Source organism: Mandrillus leucophaeus, unplaced genomic scaffold (assembly GCF_000951045.1).
Source record: "Mandrillus leucophaeus isolate KB7577 unplaced genomic scaffold, Mleu.le_1.0 Scaffold534, whole genome shotgun sequence".
Lineage (NCBI taxonomy): Eukaryota > Metazoa > Chordata > Mammalia > Primates > Cercopithecidae > Mandrillus > Mandrillus leucophaeus.
This window is the reverse complement of record NW_012105742.1, coordinates 1064060-1076084: the sequence shown is the minus strand read 5'-3', so window position 1 is coordinate 1076084 and position 12025 is coordinate 1064060. Positions and strand designations below refer to the sequence as shown.

Sequence of the window (12025 nt, the reverse complement as noted above, 5' to 3'; positions counted from 1 at the left end):
GCCAACATGGTGAAATCCCATCTCTACTAAAAACACAAAAATTAGCCAAGTATGGTGGCAGCCGCCTGTACTCTCAGCTACTTGGGAAGTTGAGGAAGGAGAATCACTTGAACCTGGGAGGTAGAGGTTGCAGTGAGCCAAGATCACGCCACTGCACTCCAGCCTGGGCAACAGAGCAAGACACTGTCTCAAAAAAAAAAAAAAATCCACTGGTGAGTGAGGCATGGTAGTACATGCATGCAATCCCAGCTACTCAGGAGGCTGAGGTGGAAGGATTGCTTGAGGCCAGGAGTTCAAGACCAGCCTGGGTAACACAGCAAAATCCCATCTCAAAAAAAAAAAAAAGAAAAAAAAGTCCACTGGCATCAGCTTTCCTCACCAGAACTTTAGGATGTATCTCAGATTCTTCTTCCAGTTTCTAGATCTCTTTCTCATCACAAGACTGAAGGAGCAAACTACTTGCAGAGAGGGAAGTAGCTAGCTGTGGAGATCAGTTCACTGACTACCTTGATGTTCTTCTGCCAGTGATGATAAGTGGTAACTAAAAGGGATGATCAAGAACTTCCTCAGTGACAACATGGCCTGTGAGCAGACCTCAGAAACATATCCCTCCCCATTTCTCTGTAGGTGTGAAATGTGACAAGGGCCAAATATCAGACCCTTCCCAAAGGTTCCAATGTCCAGGCTGGGGATACCTGGGCCAACACAGCAGTCCCAGCTGTGAAGATGGAAGGCCCAAGAGGCACCAGAGAAGCAGATGGTAAATGGACCATCTCAAAATCCAAAGACTCAAAGAAAATTAAAACAATAAAGAATAAACTTGGCTAGGTGTGGTGGCTCACACCTATAATCCTAGTACTTTGGGAGGCCGAGGTAGGAGAAATGCTTGAGCCCAGGAGTTCAAGACCAGCCTGAGGTGGTCAGTGAGACTGTCTCTACCAAAAAAAAAAAAAAATTAGCCAGGTGTGGTGGCACATGCCTATAAGTACCAGCTACTCAGGAGGCTGAGGCAGGAGAATCACTTGAACCCAGGAGGCAGAAGTTGCAGTGAGCCAGGACAGAGGGATATCCAAATGTGGAACTTTTAGTGCCAAAAGCAGGAAGTCCAGGGCAAACCAGGACAAGTTAGTTACCCTACATGACCATTGCACTCTAGCCTGGGCAACAAGAGCAAAACTCAGTCTCAAAAAAAAAAAAAAGAAAAAGAAAAAGAAAAAGAAAAAGCTTGTGGAACCAGTTGTTTCTTCTCGATAAAAAACAGGCCTTGATGACTATATTAAAGAAAGAGTATCAGATAAGACCATGCATTCTCAATGAGTGCAATATTACCCTCAAAAGGGGTGAAAATTGATTCTTAGGGAAAAAATATTAGATATTACAATGGTTTGTGGCCATCAAAAGGGCCACAATACAAAAACAGATACAAAATACATCTGTGGTATTAAAATTCCATTGGGGGTGGCCGGACGCGATGGCTCATGCCTGTAATCCCAGCACTTTGGGAGACTGAGGTGGGCAGATCACTTGAGGCCAGGAGTTCAAGACCAGCCTGGCCAACATGGCAAAACCCCATCTCTACTAAAAACACAAAAATTAGTTGGGCGTGGTGGTGGGCGCCTATAATCCCAGCTACTCAGGAGGCTGAAGCACAAGAACCACTTGAACCCAGGAGGCAGAGGCTACAGTGAGCAGAGATCATGCCACTGCACTCCAGCCTCGGTGACAGAGTGAGACTCCCTCTAAAAAAAAAAAAAATTCCATTGGGGAGTAGACAATTAGGGGGAAAAAAGTCTCAAAATATGATAATGAACAGAAGGTTGAAAAATAATTAAATGAACTCAAAGGGTTGAGTCTTAAATGAACCCTAAGGACAGAGTGTTCATTCATTTGTATAATGGTCATGGGTAGGGTAACTAACTTGTCCTGGTTTGCCCTGGACTTGCCTGCTTTTGGCACTAAAAGTCCCACATTTGGATATCCCTCTGTCCTGGGCAAACTGGGATGGTGGTCCACCCTTCTCATGAAAGAGATCAATGAAGGCATTCCCATTTCACAAATGAGGTGAAATCAAGAAACACAGTGGTTGTCATGGATTCACAGCACTTTAGCAGCATTCCTGAGGCAAGGCTGGCTCTTTCCATTTGTCTAGTCCTATGCTGACAACTCTCTGCCCCTGACTTCCACTTTGGCAGAGAATGTTACTCACGAATTGATTATGCCACTTCCTTCTCAATACCAAAGCCAAGGGCAGTATTAGGAGGATGAGGGCAGACATGGCCAGCCAGCACAACCACACCCTTGTCTTATAGCTGCCTGGTGGAACCTGAAGGAACTACAAGTCTGGGCTGAACATAGTTTTGTTGCTACTGGATTCTGGGTAGAAATTTGCAAAAGTAAGAATGCCAGGTATAAACTCCTCACAAGCTAGGAAAATTCCATGAGGTTCTCCACATATGTCTGAGCAGCCCAAATCTTTTATAAGGTTTTCGTCCCAAAGATGAACTCAGTTATTGCTTATGCTAGGAATCAGGGGCTACCCAAAGCCTCACTCTGAATGGCAACAGGCTATTCTCCTACTCCCCTACTCAGCAGTGAAATCCTTGGTGAAAGTAAAGGAAGAAAAGAAAAGGGCAGGCTATTCCCTCTTTAGACTATATATAATTAAAATGCAAGGCTTTCTGCTGTAGAAGACTAAGGTTTGCAGTTTAAGGCTGACTCAGAAAAGGATAAAGTATTCATCCTTGCTCAGAAAGAGAGAAGATTAGCTCCACAGGATGGGTCTCCAAATGGACACCGAATCCAGGAGTTAGAGATGGCTGTGCTACAGAGCATGATCCAAGCACCATCTGGAGCCCCCAAAGAAAAATCCCTAGGAATAGTAACCAAGGGACTAGCATTGTAAGAGCGTTCAGATTAGCTCTCCTGAAAAGAGGCTTACTCCAAGAGACTGGCCGACAGCCTCTGCAGCAGAACTTCACTTAGGAAAGGATAGAAAATGAAGAAAGACGGGGGGAGGCTGAGCAGGTCAGAGTATGAATCTACAAGCATGTGAAAAAGAATATCCACCTCTTTCGGAAAAGGTACAACTTCCTTTTAGAGACTTTTTTTTTTTTTTGAGACAGAGTCTCTCGCTCTGTCACCCAGGCTGGAGTGCAATGGCACAATGATCTCGGCTCACTGCAACCTCTACCTCCCAGGTTCAAGTGATTCTCCTGCCTCAGCCTCCCGAGTAGCTGGGATTACAGGCATGCGCCATCACGCCCGGCTAATTTTGTATTTTTAGTAGAGAGGGGGTTTCTCTCCATGGTGGTCAGGCTGGTCTTGAACTCCCGACCTCAAGTGATCCACCCACCTTGGCCTCCCAAAGTGCTGGGATTACAGGCATGAGCCACCGTGCCCAGCCAGAGACTGTCATGTTCTTTTGAATATTCTCATTAACAGCAAATCTTCAATCTTTGAGGGTGAAAACATTTATTGCATTCCTATGTCCCAAGAGCTTTCATGGGTAATTACCTCATTTAACCACCCTTCAAAGTATTATTGCCACTTTTATGTAGTGGTACATTGAGCCCCAGAGGTGAAGTAACTTATCCAAGGTTATGTGGCTAATAAGTGGTAGACTCAGAATTAAAACTCATGTTCACCACCCTCCAAAAATCTGTTATTTCCACTTCAAAAGAACCGTTAACTCATCTGAAGACAAGTCAGGTGACAAGGTTGCTTACCCATGCCATTCGGGGTTAAATATATATAGGCTGTATGCAGTGGCTCACGCCTGTAATCTCAACATTTTAGGAGGCCAAGACAGGAGAATTGCTTAAGGCCAGGAATTCGAAAACAGCCTGGACAACACAGCGAGACCCTGTCTCTAAAAAAATTAAAATCACAAAATTAGCTGGGCCTGGTGGTGCACCCTTGTCGTCACAACTACTCAGGAGGCTTTGGTGAGAGTATTACTTAAGCCCAGGAGTTCAAGCTTGCAGTGAGCTATGATTATGCCACCACACTCCAGCCTGAGCCACAGTGTGAAACCCCATCTCAAAAAAAAAAAAAAAAAAAAATACAGGAGAATGGTGTGAACCGGGGAGGCGGAGCTTGCAGTGAGCTGAGATCAGGCCACTGCACTCCAGCCTGGGCGACAGAGCGAGACTCCGTCTCAAAAAAAAAAAAAAAAAAAATACAGTATGACTCAATATATTAAAGGAACTGATCTCTCACGATCTCTCACATGGTTCAAAAAGGTCTCTGAAAACAATTCCAGAGGTGGATTTTCAAAACTGCCTTGGACAACAGCCAAATCACTTAGGGGATGCCACCCTCAACCCTCAACTCCCACCACCTACACCTGCACACACCACTCTAAAGGAGAACATTCATTAGTGGATTAAGTTTCCACATGTCTGTTATTTTAAAATCCATTTTGTTACCTTTCCGTTTCACTTAATTAGCCTTTTCTCCTGCCAATGAAACACACCAGGGCTCACAGTTGGCCTCAGTAGAGAATAGCTGGCCTTCAGAAAACAGCAGGGAAGAAGTAAGTGGGAATCAAAGTACTAGGCAACTTTTCATTCCTGGACTTCCATATCCCTAGTAACATTTCCATCACCTGTAAAATGGGAGCAGAAGGTCTCTTCTATTGCCAATTTCATTAAAATAGCACATGTATTCATGAGCAGATTAAATTCACTAAACATCTGAAAGACAGGTGAAATAAATCTGGTGTGGTAACACCATCTTAACCCGAGGGCCATGTTCTCAACTAAAACCACAGACCAAGTTCTGACCCACGTTGTATAAATATCAATCCCAATATCGTTACACTCTGGCTCCCATCAAAATCCTACCTAATCCCCAAATCTGGTTATACTTTTATCAGAAAAGAAAAAAACTTGGGTGAGGTGAGAGCTGAAAAGACACACACGTAACAAAGTATCTTTCACAATGTCAAAAAAAAAAAAAAAAAAAACCACCTATTTATAGGCCAGGCGAGGTGGCTCCTGCCTGTAATCCCAACACTTTGGGAGGCCGAGGCGGACAGATCACCTGAGTTCGGGAGTTCAAGACCAGCCTGGGAGAAACCCTCTCTCTATAAAAATAGAAAATTACGGTGGCTCAAGCCTGTAATCCCAGCACTTTGGGAGGCCGAGACGGGCGGATCACGAGCTCAGGAGATCGAGACCATCCTGACTAACACGGTGAAACCCTGTCTCTACTTAAAAAAAAAAATACAAAAAAACTAGCCGGGCGCGGTGGCGGGCGCCTGTAGTCCCAGCTACTTGGGAGGCTGAGGCAGGAGAATGGCGTAAACCCGGGCGGCGGAGCTTGCAGTGAGCTGAGATCCGGCCACTGCACTCCAGCCTGGGCGACAGAGCGAGACTCCATCTCAAAAAAAAAAAAAAAAAAGAAAGAAAGAAAAGAAAATTAGCCGGGCATGGTGGCGCATGCCTGTAATCCCAGCTACTCGGGAGGCTGAGGCAGGAGAATCGCTTGAACCTGGTAGGCGGAGGTTGCCGTGAGTCGAGATGGTGCCATTGCACTCCAGCCTGGGAAACAAGAGCCAAACTCCGCCTCAATAAAAAATAAAAAAAACTGTTTATAAACACATCAGTTTCGTCTCTTAGCAAATATGTAAATTTTATTCTCCTCCTGTCTACTTAGTTTGGGTTAACTTAACCGCCTCCCCATCTCTCAGAACAGTTTTGTGTTTTTATTTAGGTTTACTGAGGTGGGCAAGCCAACTGAAGCCAGGCATTTAAAAACATTAGAAAACTGATCTTACATATATAGGTAGTCAAATATTTTTAAAAGACATCAAATGGCATTCTAATTCCTCCGGTGCAAAGAAAGCCCCAGCCTCACAGGTGTTAGCATTTCCTGATTCCTGGCTTTTCCCACTCAGAGCCCCATTCCAGGGGCTCATATGTCAAGTCATTCTCTCCTGACTTCTGAAGCAGGGATTTTCAAAGCCAGGATTCCGGGACTACCTGAATGAGAACCCCCTGGGGTACAGCTGCTCACGCACCACCTTATCCGAAATCCCAGAGAATGGAGTCCAAGGCTTATGCACAAACCCCCCAGACGATCTGAGAGATAACACTAACCAAAGTCTGTAACCTCTAAAGGCAAATTTTCTAGGACAAAGAAAAACAAGCATTAAGAGAGTGACAATAATTCCACATGGGAAGAGACACACGGGTCAACACCCAAGCCACAACTTCGGACAGATATGGAAATTTAGGCCGGAAGAATCAAACAGACAAGGGCACTAAAAACAGGTGCGGAGCCAAAGCCAATATCGAATTTCCACGGCCTCATCTCCTGCCAATGAAGAGGTGAATGGAGACATTCTGAGTGGGAAAGGTAAGAAAGGTGGGCCTTCGGCAGGGTGCACCGGGCCCACTTGGACGTCCCGCTTTGGAGACACTAGTGAGGATGTGTGGGTCCCGAGAACACTGCTGCGAAGGCGCCGAGGCCGCCCGCAGGAGAAGGCCCAGGAAGCGCCCTGAACCCCCAGCCCAGCTCCAGGGCCGGGCGGCCCTCACCGCCCCTACCTTCGGCTTCCGGCAGCCGAGTGGCAGACACAACCCCCACAATTCCAGGCGGCCGCAGCGGCGACCAGCTCCCCCTGCGCAAACGCGGCGGCGACAGTCTGAGCCCGTGAGCTGGCAGCTGTTACGCAGCTCGTGGCCTCGCCCAATCGCGGGCCGACAGAACAGCGCGCGGCACCCCCGACCACGTACCGAGGTGGGAGCACCGCCCCTAGCACCGCCCTCTGCAGACTGCACGAGCTGCCCCAGTGCCCCTCCGCTGGTAGAGCGAGGGCTGAAGATATTCCTGCCACCTGCTTCTGCTTCCAGGCTGCAACCGCGAAGTTTCCTCTCTAATTTTCGAACAGTGTAATTTCTTTCTAGCGGAAGGACCCTCAGAAAGCAATCAGAGGGGTGCGGGTAAAAATAAATCAAGTTCTTGTGACTCAGTTTGGGACATAAGCCGAGAGTCTCCAGCAATAAAATTTCTCGCAAATTCATGCAAAATACGACACCTGTAAGTCACTCACTTTATATACTTGGGCAAATTTTTTACAAGGACCAATTATTTAAAAAATAACATCAGGTGGCCGGGCGCAGTGGCTCACACCTGTCATCCCAGCACGTTGGGAGGCCCAGGCGGGCGGATCACTTGAGGCCAGGAGTTCAAGACCAGCCTGGCCAACATGGTGAAACCGCCCCGCCCCTACTAAATATACAAAAATTAGCCAGGCGTGGTGGCGGGCGCCTGTAATTGCCGCTACTTGGGAGGCTGAGGCAGGAGAATCGCTTGAACCCACGAGGCAGAGGTTGCAGTGAGCTGAAATCGTGCCACTGCACTCCAGCCTGGGTGACAGAGTGAGATTCTGTCTCAAAATTTAGTAAAATAAAGATCACTTGCAATTCTGATTGTTTTTAATATGGCATCTCACTGTGTCCCCCAGGCTGGAATGCAGTGGCACAATCTTGGCTCATCGCAGCCTTGACCTCCCAGGCTCAAGGGATCCTCCCCCTCAGCCTCCAGTAACTGGGACCACAGGAGCGTGCCACTGTTGCCAGGCTTTTTTTTTTTTTTACGGACAGGGTCTCACTATGTTCCCCAGGCTGGTGTCAGTGCAGTTCTAATTCTGCTGTACCAGTGAATATAATATTTTCTGTGCCAGGTGCTGCATACATATTTTATTTACTTATAACGTCCTCTGAGCAGAATGGTCATCTCCTTTTTATAAATGGGGAAGCTAAAGCTCAAAGAGGCTAAAGGAGTTACACAAAGTCATACAGTCAGGAAGTGATAGAACTGGGAGTTAAAGCTAGATTTAGGTGCCTCCAAAGTCCTGTCCTCTTTCCACTGTTCCTCCTTTAGACCTTGCCCTTTCCTAGACGTGCTTAACCTGATGAATAAAATGACTGCCCCCTCCTGCCCTCAGAGCCCCCACACAGTGATTCCTGGTCATTCGTGAGTGGAGAAAACAATAATCCAGACAGTGACCTCCCCAAAAGGCAAGTATGCCCCAATAGCAAACAACCTATCTCTGGACTTCCTTTCCCTTTTCCATGTACTCTACGAGCTTCTACCACTCAATTTACCTTGTTGATTATGTTTACTTCAAGCAGATGGGAAACTGACTTCACAGCCACTGAGCAAACCTTGGTTACTAGTATGGGAAGGGAGAACAAGCCCCTGGGCAGTAGTTCAGTGAATAGTGCCAACTTATGAGAAAGGTCTAGATAAAACACCTGGGGCCTGATTTGGAAAGAGAACAGCTCACTTTTCCCCTGGAACACCCACGAGACCAGTGAGAAGAACTGGGCCTAAGAATAATTCTAGCTTATGTCACTGCCTAGTACCATGAGTACAGATAATAAATGTTCAACAAATATCTCACGAGTGATAAATTACAGAATGAACATATAAATTATAATAGAGACTGGCACAAGTTATAAAAAAAGATATTAATAAAGTGCTACAAGAGTAAGAGCCTTAAAAATAGAATAAGCTCAAATCTTCTCATAGCATGAATAAATGAATGCTTGGGCCAAGAGAAGAGGCCAACTGAACACAGCTGCCAGCGGTCAAAGTGGGGCCTTTCTCCTTGGGACAGATCTAACCAGCTTAGGTATGTGGTAGGAAAGGGATAGTCTGTCTCCCACTGCCACCCCAGGTCCAGTCTCCAAACCTTGAAAAGCCCTGCCATGGTCTGAATGTTGGTGTCTCCCCTAAATTCATACATTGGAACCTCATATCCAATGTGATAGTGTTAAAAAGTGGTCAGGTTGGGCTGGGCGTGGTGGCTCACACCTGTAATCCCAGCACTTTGGTAGGCTGAGGCAGGCGGATCACAAGGTCAAGAGATCGAGACCATCCTAGCCAACATGGTGAAACCCTGTCTCTACTAAAAATACAAAAATTAGCAGGGCATGGTGGTGCACACCTCTAGTCCCAGCTCTCAGGAGGCTGAGGCAGGAGAATCACTTGAACCCAGGAGGTGGAGGTTGCAGTGAGCCGAGATCGCACCACTGCACTCCAGCCTGGCAACAGAGCAAAACTCCATCTCAAAAAAAAAAAAAGGTCAGGTTGAAGGGAGCTGCCTTGCCCCTTCTGCCATGGAGGGACACAGTGATCTTCCCTTCCACCATGTGAAGCAAGGCAGCAAGGCACCATCTTTGAAATAGAGAGCAAGCCCTCACCAGCCCCTAAATCTGTTGGCACCTTGATCTTGGATTTCCCAGTCTCTAGAATAGTGAGCAGTAAATTTCTGTTTGTAAATTACCCAGCCTAAGGTGTTTGTTATAGTAGTCCCAACAGACAAAGCCATACCCTGACAGAACTACCTTCTCAGAGGAACTTGCTCTGAAATCAAGCCTCTTGAGCTGCTGAAGCCAGTGTGCAGGGTTGAACCTAAGTAGACAGCCTCTACTCACACGGCCTTAAGCAAGGAGGCCCACTGTAAAGGTGAGAAGTTTGAAGTCCAGTCATCACAGTGGGTGCTGGGATTTTGGTAGTCTCCTCTCTTTGTTTCCTTATATAAGTCTTGGAATTGAGCAAAAGTAAGTTTAAAATTTCCTTATAGGCCGGGCGCAGTGGCTCATGCCTGTAATCTCAGCACTTTGGGACGCTGAGGCGGGTGAATCACCTGAGGTCAGGAGTTCAAGACCAGCCTGGTCAACATGACAAAACCCCGTCTCTACTAAAAAAATACAAAAATTAGCAAGCCATGGTGGTGGGCGTGTGTAATCCCAGCTACTCGGGAGGCTGAGGCAGGGAGAATTGCTTGAACCTGGGAGGTGGAGGTTGCAGTGAGCCAAGATCACATCGCTGCACTCCAACCTGGACAACAGAGTGAGACTCTCTCAAAAAAAACAAAAAATTCCTTTTAAATAAGTAAACAACAGGCTAAAAACCGTCTCTCTCTTGCAGTTCTGTTGGAGAGTTTCTAGAATCCCTCTTCCACTCCCCACAAGAGCAAAGGAAGGCTTGGAAGGGTAGAGAGCCTGAGGAATCACCTTCAACCCGGCCACCATCAATCAAATCAAAGGAAACCACAGCACCCACCCCCAGAGCCCTGGCTAGGCAGAGATTTATAAGATCAATTTGGCCTTCCTCAACGAGCAGAATGTGTTGAGTAGATCATTTCTCCTCTGATCAGCCTTTCTCAATTAATCTCCCACAAGCCTCATACCCTGTTGTGTGAAAGTATTCCTGGCTTCAGGAGTTGGCTCCCTGCTCTCTCTGGATGGGTCTCAAATGTTGAGTGGGGAGCAGGAGCCCTCACTCTGTCTCACCACTGTATTGACCTGCCTCCTCTCCTCGGCCGCTTCCTCTTTGCCCACCCAGCTTTCACCACACACCTCAAATCCTGCTGCCAGGAGTCCTTTCTGGACTGCAGACATTTTATTCACTTGAACATGAGCACCAAGCTACATGCCAGCCATTGGCTGTGGGGGTACAACTGTGAAACAGTCCTACTGGTTCTTACCCTTGAAGAGCTCAGGGTCAAATGAGAGACACAGAAATGTAAACAGATCAAAACAGCCAGACAAGCACCATTTAACAGAAGTATTAACAGGCTAGGTGCAGTGGCTCATGCCTGTAATCCTAGCATTTTGGGAGTCCGAGGCAGGCGGATCACTTGAGCTCAGGAGTTCGAGACCAGCCTGGGCAAATGGCAAAACCCATCTCTACCAAAAATAAAATAAATAAAGTAAATAGCTGGGCATGGTGGCACATGCCTGTGGTCCCAGCTACTCGGGAGGCTGAAGTGGGAGAATCGCTTGAACCTGGGAGGTGGAGGTTTCAGTGAGCTAAGATCGTACCACTGTACTCCAGCCTGGGTGAGGGTGAGACCCCATCTCAAAAATTTAAAAATATATATATGTATATATATGTGTATATATGTGTGTGTGTATATATATGTATATATATAAACAGAGTTGTATGAATAAGCCCACTCAGTTCACACTGCTGTCTTTTCAGATCCCTTTTGTGAGTAAAGCCCTTTCACGTTCATCACCTTGTTTGTTCCAGACACCTCTGTGAGGTAGGTGGGGCAGATTTATTTCACAGATAAACAAAAACTTTTCCTACTGAACTCTTCAGAGCTGTGCTGTCCAATATGGTATCCAGTTGCCGCATGTTATTTAGATTTAATTAAAATTAAATAAACGTTAAAACACAGTTTCTCAGTTACACTAGGCACATTTCAAATGCTCAGTCCACTATAGTGGACAACAAAGATGATGGAACATTTCTATCAAAAAGCTCTATTGTGGCCGGGCACAGTGGCTCACACCTGTAATCCCAGCACTTTGGGAGGCCGAGGCAGGCGGATCACCTGAGGTCGGGAGTTTGAGACCAGCCTGACCAACATGGAGAAACCCCATCTCTACTAAAAATACAAAAATTAGCCAGGTATGGTGGTACATGCCTGTAATCCCAGCTACTTGGGAGGCTGAGGCAGGAGAATCACTTGAACCTGGGAAGCAGAGGTTGTGGCAAGCCGAGATGGCGCCGTTGCACTCCAACCTGGGCAACAAGAGCAAAACTCCATCTCAGAAAAAAAAAACCTCTGTTGTATAACAGCACTTGAGAGGTCCTGAGAGGCAGTGCTAGGGCAGGGGTGTGAAGCCAGAGCACTCAGCATTCCCAGAAAAGCTAAGTCAAGTGGCCAACATGGAAGAAGCAGGAAGCTAAGGTGCATTCCAGGGGAAATCAAGAGGAACTGCTCCCGAACCAGATTCCTGCACTTCCTGGGGTGCACTCAGATGGAATGGGTTGCCACAGCCAAGGCAGGGCAGAGACCAGATGATCTCTACTGTGGGACCCAAGCAGCACCTGAGCAGCTTCTTCCTGGCAGTCAAGAATTCTAGGTCTCTCCACCCCAAGAGGCTTCAAGGACTCCAGTAACTGTGCTTTTCTCTGTCTCTGGCTCATTTCTGAAGGCCTCAGAAGAAGAAAAGGGGGAAAAATAAAAACAAATAAAAGCATTTCCAGCCCCTGT

The 12025-nt window shown here is 46.8% G+C and overlaps 1 protein-coding gene across 2 annotated transcripts in view; it reads right to left on the bottom strand.

The window, feature by feature from the left end:
- Positions 1-6741, bottom strand: part of SIL1 (SIL1 nucleotide exchange factor) — a 239065-nt gene extending 232324 nt beyond the window's left edge. The window contains exons 1-2 of one of the 2 annotated variants that reach the window (XM_011997234.1): positions 6552-6659; positions 4428-4511 (exon numbers count right to left, since the gene is read on the bottom strand). The gene's annotated coding sequence lies outside the window, so the exon portion shown is untranslated. Of the gene's footprint in view, positions 1-4427; positions 4512-6551 lie in introns of both variants that reach the window. The other variant, XM_011997233.1, reaches the window with a different exon arrangement.
- Positions 6742-12025: the final 5284 nt, after the last annotated feature.